A 10,038-nucleotide genomic window follows, 5' to 3' on the forward strand; every position below is an offset into this window, starting at 1 on the left:
AAAATTATGTTTGGTGTCTCAATTTAAGTTTCTGTAACAGTGTGCACAATCTGTACATTTCACTTACAGTAAGTTTTGACTGTATGCCTTTTCGTTTTAAGAGCGTTGAGTATAATGTCTTTCTACATCCAGAAAAGTGTTGTCTTCATTTTTTATTCCTAATGAGGTTTCTCTTCATGCTCGATTACAACAACCAAGTTTGATCTTTAAAATTATCAAACTTTTGGGTTTTGACTATAGTTTTCATCAGTGAGTTTTATTACATTCAAAAGGAAGAAACATATACTCAAGGGATAAAGAAACGTAGGGTAAACTTTGGAGATGATTATAGGCAAGACGTCGAGTATAATGTTCAATATTTTGAAGTAAGAATGAAGATTAATACATACAGAACAAACTGCAAAATCAACGATTTGTATCGTCGAACCTGTCTATCCAGATGGTCCGCAAGTGCTCAATAATGGATAGGTTGGGGCTGTATGGCGGATAGATATAGTTGTTAGTGAGGTTGTTTTGCTGCAATAATTGGACAACATGTGGTCGGAGGATATCATCTTTATACCTAGCGGAAGTTAAGTTACCAACTGCCACAACCAATATTGATTTAACTCTATGTGAGATTCCTCCCCTCACCATAACTGATTCACCCTAAAACCTCTCCGTCTCTACTATGCAGCAGTCGACAAAACGTTCTCAACGACGTCGGTATACACGACGTCGAACGTCTGTTCGAACCAGGGTAAGCCGGTTTTCATCAGTAAACAAGACCCGCCTCCATCACCTCAATGGGATTATTCTCATGGCATTTGCCCTAACCGAAGCCATACGACGCTGGCGACAAGCAGCGGTAAGGGGCAGACCTACAAATGGGTGACATTCCCGCAGACCAACTTCCCGCAATCGTTTCCTTACAGTTTTGCATGGATAGGGTGGTTATTAGTACCTATTGTATGAAGGGCAGATTCAATGGCAGTAAGGTGCCGAATGCGCAAAGTGCGACACGAATAAACCTGTCCTGACGTTATGACGTCACGCGCGGACGCCCTAGACCTAGGTCTGTCAGCAACCCGCCCAGTTTCCCTTAGACGTCTAAAAAGACGTTCTATAGTGCAAATATTGACATCGAAATGTCTGGCATAATCATTATCATTGCAATGGTCTGACCCCTCTGAACTTCCGTCAGCCGTGCTATTGTTTGATGCAATCAGAAATTCATCAAAATATCGGAAAATGAAATGTGTTTCTATGAAGGCTATTTTTTTTAAAGGGCACAAAAAAGATGAGGACAGAGACTTCTAAAAATACACAAGGAGAATAAGACCAGGTGTTTCGAAACTAATGAACTGTGACGATCATAAAATGTCCCTATAATGTACGTATGGGATACCGAAACAACTGTTACTGTAAACACCATGAGTTGGGGATGGAAAATTCACGCTAGGGAAACAGAAATCACCATGCTTATCATACTGCTTAGTGGAAAGATGTACATATAGGTTTCATTATAAGAAAAGATCGAGGAAAGCATAGCGAGGTAATTAGGACTCATCAAATGTGACATTGAGTCTGTCTACTCGAACTTCTGTTTAAAGCGTCTACTTTTCTACGTAATCTCCAAATTTATGTACTTTTTTGGACTTTGTCTCTGTTTCCCTGGTGTTCCAGTTGCCACTGATGTCATCTTTAAATGTCTGCTGTCTTACCCAGTAATACTTGATGACCGATCAGCCTTGCTTCTATTGTTAAGTATTAATATACCGTAGTCCTCAAGTGACACCTGTTCCTAATAACACGACCGGACACTACCAGCTTTGTTGAACATGATGTAAATTTTAGGAAAGTAAGCGACATTTATACCACAATCTTTGAACAGCAGTGCAAACCCAACTTGAAATTGATATCATTACAGTGTCTAGCATAAATTAATCGGGAAAATCAACAAAGATGTTACCGACATGTCAACAGAAACTTAACTAGAGCAAAATATAAACTAAAGAAAAACATTCAATGCGACTTCTGAATAGGGCGATTAAAGCAAGGTGTACCAGAAGGGAAAGCGTTTTTTTTATTTCATCGACAACACCTGCCATTTAATTATTTTTCCCAATAATCTAAATCAATCTGCATTTCTCGAAATCCGGTGTTGTATGTCTCTCTGTTGCTCTGCCACGAAATGGCATAATACATTTGTAATAGGGCCATATTTTGTATATTGGTAGTGATTCCTGTAATATCTATATTTTGAATTGTAGTATATATATATATGTGTGTACCGGTTATGTACATGTGTGTATTATTCATCATCGCGAACACATCGTTAGTGTCACGTTTTACCTGTGCGCGTAACGTTAATACGCATTGGCGAGCGCGTCCCTTTGTGTAGTGTATATGTATGTACTTGTGTACGTGAGTAGTGTTCATTGACCGACTGGACACAAGGCACTTGACGGACTTTGACGAAGGTGTTTGATTGGTTGAAAGTTTCTCCTGGGTATATGTCTTTTGTCTTTTACTATATCGGGGTACATTGGAATCCTGGCTTGTGGGTGTTCAAATGTCAGGCTCCTCGGGGTTTGTCTTTATGGTAAGTTTTCTCTAACTTTATTTCTTTCTAGTTAAAGTATTTCTTTTAATATATTCTCCCCGTGAGTGATGAGTGTTTGTATGAACAATATAATTGTTGCAATAATGTTTAACGGTAACTGAACGTTCAGGGTAATATTTGGAATAAACGATGTATATGTATTAAGATATTCGTAAATCCTATACTTTACGAATGTATAAGCGTTATGCATTTCTTGCTTGAAGTATTTTGTAAATTGAATAAGAGGTTATTTCTTATTTGAAGTTCTACTATAACTGACGATGGTGTAATATTGTGGAGTGTTGCAAACTTATATATGACTTGTACGTTAACACACGACACGTGTTGTAAGTGTGATTTTACTTTATTACTATTGGAATGGTCATGTAATAAAGTATTTTATTGGATCTCATTTTTTATTCAAATGTAGAAGTATTAATATTGTTTCACTCGGTGAAATGTAATGTGTTAATGAAAGAAGAGTATGAATTGTTGAATATTAAACGTGAGATTTGTGCAGTTGTGAGAGTGTTTGATTATGTTTTATTGTATATTCCAGAATGTCTATTTTACATCGATCAATCAATTAAACATTGAACGAACCCAACGGTTTTGTTTATTTGGTACAACATCACCCGCTACACATTATATAATACATCTGTTTTAACGTTGATTTATGAGGAATTCTCTCTGTCTCAGTAGATCTTATAATGCGAAAACTGCTCTATGTCAATTATGATACACAATAGACATCAGATAACCGAAACATATTTTTACGTCATACTTCAGATTTATTTTGTTTTCTTTTAGAGTAAAATATAGCGATGATAAATTTTCCACGTAATTTCCATTTAAGCAATTAAATCGCATAGAATACTGTCACGTTTCACACTCCATAGGGATAGAGTAAAAGCGTAGGCATGTCGTATTGTTTTTTTTAACGTTTTACGTGACTATCAGAAGGATACGATAGAGAAGATAAACAAACATGTAAAACGTCGACTATGTGAAGTGTAACAACTCAAAACGAAACACTATTCAATACAAAAATGAGGCTGAGGCAAGGTGCGTTACATTAATTCTATCGATCACTTTGGCCTAGACCGACGTATATGGCATGCTATTTTCCGTCCTTGTAATGGGCGCTTTTTTGGTATATAGACTCATAATAGAAAACACCGAATTCTACACATTATAAACAGTATATTCTTGTTCCCAAGTCGTCTATTTACAAAAGCACCCTGCCTTGTAAAAAACATATTTATCCCAATGGATTCCTTGTTGAATACATCATCATTATTTCATTATATATGATACATGTGCAAGACCAAGATTTTTTGACAACAGTATGTGCCTCCGCCAATTACGTGATTTGCTTTTGTCTACATTACTAGCCTCCTCAGTTTGCAGTGAGATACATGCAATTATCAAATTTAGAAAAATCATCACAGAAAACACACCTTTTAATAGAAAGTTTTTAGTCAAACAATGAATTACACTTTATCATACAGCTGTTTTGTCGTCAGTGATGCTGCAATGGACCTACATTTTGAAGTCTAGGAGGCGACTGAGGAAAATATCTCTCCTCAATTTATTAAGAAAAAGTATCATTTTTATACAAATAGTTTCTGAACATCATGCTGTGATCGAAGCAGGGAATAGTTTTTACATGAAACGTTAAGCAATGAACTTCCGAGGTAAAAATGTTTTCGTCAGTATTTCGAAACAGCGAGTAGACTTATGAATATTGATGGGTTCCTTGAAAAAAACAACCCTTACTGTAGTGTCCTGTACTTAGTATTATTGTTATCCTAAAAGTCCGATTTGATCGCTGTCTTCAACATTAAACCAGAAACTATCTTGTACATCCATGTTTCATAAACCGGAACTCGTTTCGATAGAAACATAATGGCATTTTGTAGAGTTGAATCATAAACTGCATATCATAAAGTGAAATATTTCTAACAGTTCGTTTCAGAACGACAAATAAACCGAAGAAAGGCTAACACATATTTAACCAATCGAAATCGTGCGTCAGTGATTACTGGTCACGATATCATCAGAGACACAATACCATCATTTCCCTTGTATTATTCTGGATGAAATATGATTGCAGACTGATGTCTCAACTTGGTTTGGTTTTCTCCCTGTGGTCGTTAGGAACACGATATGAGCTGATGGAGGGATTAATGCCTTCCAGTATTAGTTGCATTCAAACTATGTATACGCTATAATTAACTCCGCAAAGGAAACCAACATATATAGACAAATTAGCATGTGACGGTTTTGCTGATGCAAGTTGTTATTTCATAACACGTAGGTGCTTGTTATTTAATCACCTTAAGGGGGAACCGATTTTGACTAATTTGCTTGTGGTCTTTTAATGACAAAAATATATACCTGACCATTAATTCATATTTCAGTAGAGAGGGATAATGGAATATGAAGAAAAGTATGAACTTTCATGTCGAAACCGTTATGAACTGTCTGTAACAATAATATGTTTTTGTTAGCTTCACGTTTTAACCAAATGTGTTGAAAATTGTAATTTGTATCTTCATACAAGAAAATTTGACGCCCGTGTAATATGTTGAAATTTTATGTGTGGATATAGACAAGAATTTTGTATATGTATTAAATATGTTTGCTTCTTTGACACACATCTTTAGAGTATTCTTTCATTGTTAGCTAGTCCGTAGATAAGTAGCGCTCACGAAGTGGACTTACACTTGTACTGAATATCCAAGCTCATCTTAACGATGCATCATTCCATTGACAGATGAGATCGTAGATAAAGAGTAACATTAAAAGTAACGAAAATACCCCCATTCCGAATATTCATGACTGATCTTTATTTACCTATTTTCCGGGTTATAAGCCGCATCGGCATGTTATGTAAGTCGCTGAGCCATTTTTCGATTTGATCCACATTAGCCGCATCGGAATATAAGCCCTTTCTTACGATGTGGCAACCGTTATATTGATAAAAACAGACAACGGGAGACAATTTATCAACATCGTCAGTGAAACATTTGATATAAGTTTGCAAATGAATTATACACAGATAAACATTTATTTTAGTGATGTGTTTTAAAAACGTAAAATAGCAGATATTGAACTCGTTTGGCTTGGGAGCATTCAACGATTGTCTACGCAAAGATATAGGGCCTGACGTTACGTCCGGTTTACTTAACAATATCTTCATCAGTGTCTGTACTGTTAAACATTAGCAAAGGCCCTTACATGTTTACAAAATTCTTATAGTTCCATACTATTTCTTATTTGTTACATGTAGCCATTCTTATCGTAAACAAGTATGACGATCGTTCTGGCATATCACCCGATGACTTATCGATCTTAGGATGCAACAGGCTATTGTAAAATTTCGCTATGACGTCCGAAGCAACCACGAAAGTTAAGAAAATAGTATTGTATTAAAAATTATGATTAATTAAATCCACGAGAATGTTACTTTCATTTTAATCTAAAAAATCATCTTGTATACGGTTGCAAATGCCAGTTTTAGACGACCTGTGTCAGTCACAAACACGTGATGGACAGGTACTGGTAAAATCTTGGTACCGACGTCTCGTGCTGGTGTAAATCACTTTTTTTCATTCTTTCTGGAAACGTTACATGTTGCAGTAACCAAAATTATCATGGTGCGAGGTCACTCGGGTCATTAATGCATGTGATACGCATCGACAAATAAAACCGCTGAAAACCTGGCTTGTTTCAGACACTTCATTGTATCTTATTATCTACCTATTCACCCTAGCACCTCGCTGTAAGTCATGAAATAGTCTAACAACGACCAACAGTGACCCTGACTTTTCACGTGCACTCTCTGATTTGCACTTCCACGATATGTCAAATGCCTAGAGCAGATCTCCCACTCAGCATTACAACACCAAACAATGGACCAAATCGAGATATCGCTTCATCAATGTGACGGTTTGTCGACAGGCAAAATCGAAGACACGACTTGGATTGAAAAGGATGTCTAGGTGATATATGGGAAATTTGTTGAGTCATTTGCAGGGTAACCTTTCCATGTCAACAGGTTGCTCAGACAGGATTGGTTTCGATTGGTCATTCGTGATTTTGAATGACACTTCCGCTCGTTTTAGTGACTTACTCTCTTTGCAAGATATTGTAATCAGCCTGTATCAAACTAGCCCCGTGCTAATTGTCTGCTCACAGATCATTCGTCTGACACTATCCAAGTATTTGTTTAAAAAAAACATTCTCATGGCCTTGGGATCTAGTCAACCGCGTGTGATGATGAAAGGACGAGAGTTACACGTGATCCAAGGATTAATGCCATATCAAAGTTCCTTTACAAGGCACAATGAAAGTTGGATGAATAGGGCTGATCAAACGTGCTGTGAAAGGAACACGGAATTGTATCCTCTTTGTATCACATTTTTTATTGTAATTTGAATCATTTCTACTGCAACAGAAATGCATTAAGTATGCATTGCATTTTATCATGCATCAAGTTTTTTTGTTTTTTTGTTTCTCTCTCTTTTTTTCTGATAGAGAAGATAGTCCTAGGCTTGGTTTTAACCAGAACGAGGACGTTAAGAACCATCGATCGAGAAAGAAATTACATGATTCGCAGGGATATTACACATGATATAACTTTTGACAATAACATAATATAATAAACATCGAACAAGCTTATTCTTTAACATTTTAACTACATTTACATTAATATCGTTTAATTACACTAAGGGGTACCTTTGTTGGTAGTCACATTTTTTGAAAACATTCCTTCTTAACGGTATCACTTAGAAGTATTGTTTGAGAACAGTTCGTATGCGTATACACATTGCACCCTTTTCAGGCGAAAACACTGCGTTGGCAACCCTTGTGCTTGTAACAATTAATGCACAGTGTCATTAGTAATGACCCTTATTTGTGATTTTTTTGAATTTTTAACTCCCTTTATTCTTTACAAATCGGTGATACATGTAACAAGTTCTTTCAGAAATCATCTCCCGGCTCCTTTAGAAACCCATCACTTCGTCACTGCTGCCAATATCACTGGATAAAAACTGTCGTAATACTGTTACGAATGGCAATAGGTCAGACTTAAACATGATGTTAGGTAGCAGCTATTTGTCATACACTATTGATTACAAAAAAGGAGGCTACGTGACATGAAACATACACTCGTGTGTCGTAAAAACGAAATTATTGACATTTTCCCAGCAGTAGGTCTTATTTTGACACAAGCTTTAAACTTCTGTGAGACTTAATAAATACGCCTACATAATGATCAATAGCAATGGTGTTTAGCTAAACACGATTACCTTTCTAATGTAATACCACACCATAAGAACAGATCTTCAGATTACATCTCATTTTCAAAGGATATGCTGGGGAAATGTCTCTTTCAACCCCAAAGGAGAGTAAAGTCCTCTGACTGATAATGTTTAAATGTCTTTAAACATTCAATATATTGTTACCTTTGTGTCATTCCTATTCCCAGAATTTGAAGTCTACAAATATGCCTCCATATTGTAATATTAAGAAGACGATGGCATTAAAGCAGCCACAGTTCGCCAATAATGAGCTTCAATAAACCCTCATTCCAATAGTATCATCTTTTTACCATTCTAAGATAGTGTGAAAATGTATTGAAGGACATTTGTTAAAACTGTATAACACATGATATTAAATTGAATAAATGAGCTTGTTGTTGTTTCATGAGACCAAGCAAATACATCATCGATCTTGTCGTTTTAAGTTTACAAAAATGTGCAGATTTGAACTCCGACTTACTTCTAATATGGGAAATCATGTTTTCACACATTCGTAGGTAAAGCGTTCAAAATGTAAAATACTGTAGCATTCAAACCATACCAGTATGAATTATTCACATAAATATGACTGAAAGTATATGGTAGAATTAAAATAAAATGTTCTAGAGGTCATCATATAAAGAAAGACTGGATCATCTTAAAACTTCAATAAGGAACTTCAAACCAAGATTAAAAAAATAACATATGGCACGATACAATAACAAAGGCCGTTAATGCTTTTACTTGCAAACTTCTGATTGTTGACACCTGAATACTCTGACTGTCAAAAATGCGAGGTATGAACATTGATTTAGTTGCGTGCGGTCTTCGCGCAAATTTGATTAAGGGTTTTTTGTTTTGATTTTTTAAACCCATTTATTTTTATTTTTTTGTTCCTTTTCAATTTTTGAAAGGAACTATAAAATTTCATTATATTCCCTTAATTTTGTATAGAATCGTTAACGGTACCGCATTGAGAGGTTTTCTACTTTCGGATCTGAAAGTTCCTGGATCGAATAGTGTTGCCGAATGACAGTTTTCATTAGAATGAAGGCCATCAGATTACTATTCTGTTTCATTTGTAAGTACACAACTGCAGAATCTTCGAGTCATTCAAAATATGAAATAACTAAAATCTTTTATTGTTTGAGATATAGCATGTATCAGTATTTATCATACTGTACCAAATCTCGAAAACCTTTGTATTTTTTTATCGAATGATTTAAAACGATATTACCTTTATCGAAAACCGAATATATGATGAGTTTGTCCTTTGTCCGAGACATTTTCATATTACCCGAAAAGCAAATACCGGTAACGAGTACCATCTCTCAAGGCCATATAAAGTATGTATGTGTAAACGTATTGGGCTGGCACTGACATAGACCCATAACAAGGTGTCAAGCAACATATGACGAAATATCGACAGTATCGACAGTTTTTCATTAAACTAAAATTGATCCTGCTGGAGTTTGATATTACCTATAATTTGTTTTAACTTAGTTCAACGAAAATAACATAGGCTTATATAGTATAGACTTTAAAATAAAGACATTACAACGTACGTTTAAAAGTTTGGAAAGCGTGTTTCGGTAGTATTAAGCAAGTAAGAGATTGCGACCGGAAGCGAGTATCGTTGGCGTTAAGGAAATAAGAGATTGCGACCGGAAGCGTGTATCAGTGGTGTTAAAGTAATTTCTCCCAGAGTGCATTGGGGTACCACAATGTATTGTGACTGTTAATCACATGCATCAATTTTATTCAGAAAGTAGAAGATTGCGTCTCAACTTATTCTAAGGGGCTTGGTATGAAAGTATTCGTTCCAGATGATTGTGGGTAGGGTTCGGAAGAACTGTTTTCGGGAGCTTTGTTCATATGATAATCCATACTTGCAGGAGAAATCGCATTTGGCTTCATCGTTGCAAACATGCTTCGGTAAGGATTTTGTTATCTATGTGTTCTGTGCACAAAGGCAAAAGTCGGAAACGCGGTGTATCAGATCTATTCTTTATGAAATACATTTTGTTTAAGAATCCCAAAGAAAATCAGACAATGATCTTATGTATTAAGTTCTGTATATTCTGCTAACACATTTCGGTTTATATCTCCGTTTTGGAAATTGTACTAAATGACATATATACTAAA

Source organism: Ylistrum balloti, unplaced genomic scaffold, assembly GCF_031769215.1.
Source record: "Ylistrum balloti isolate Yb309-2 unplaced genomic scaffold, AGI_CSIRO_Ybal_v1 Utg370612, whole genome shotgun sequence".
Classification (NCBI taxonomy): domain Eukaryota; kingdom Metazoa; phylum Mollusca; class Bivalvia; order Pectinida; family Pectinidae; genus Ylistrum; species Ylistrum balloti.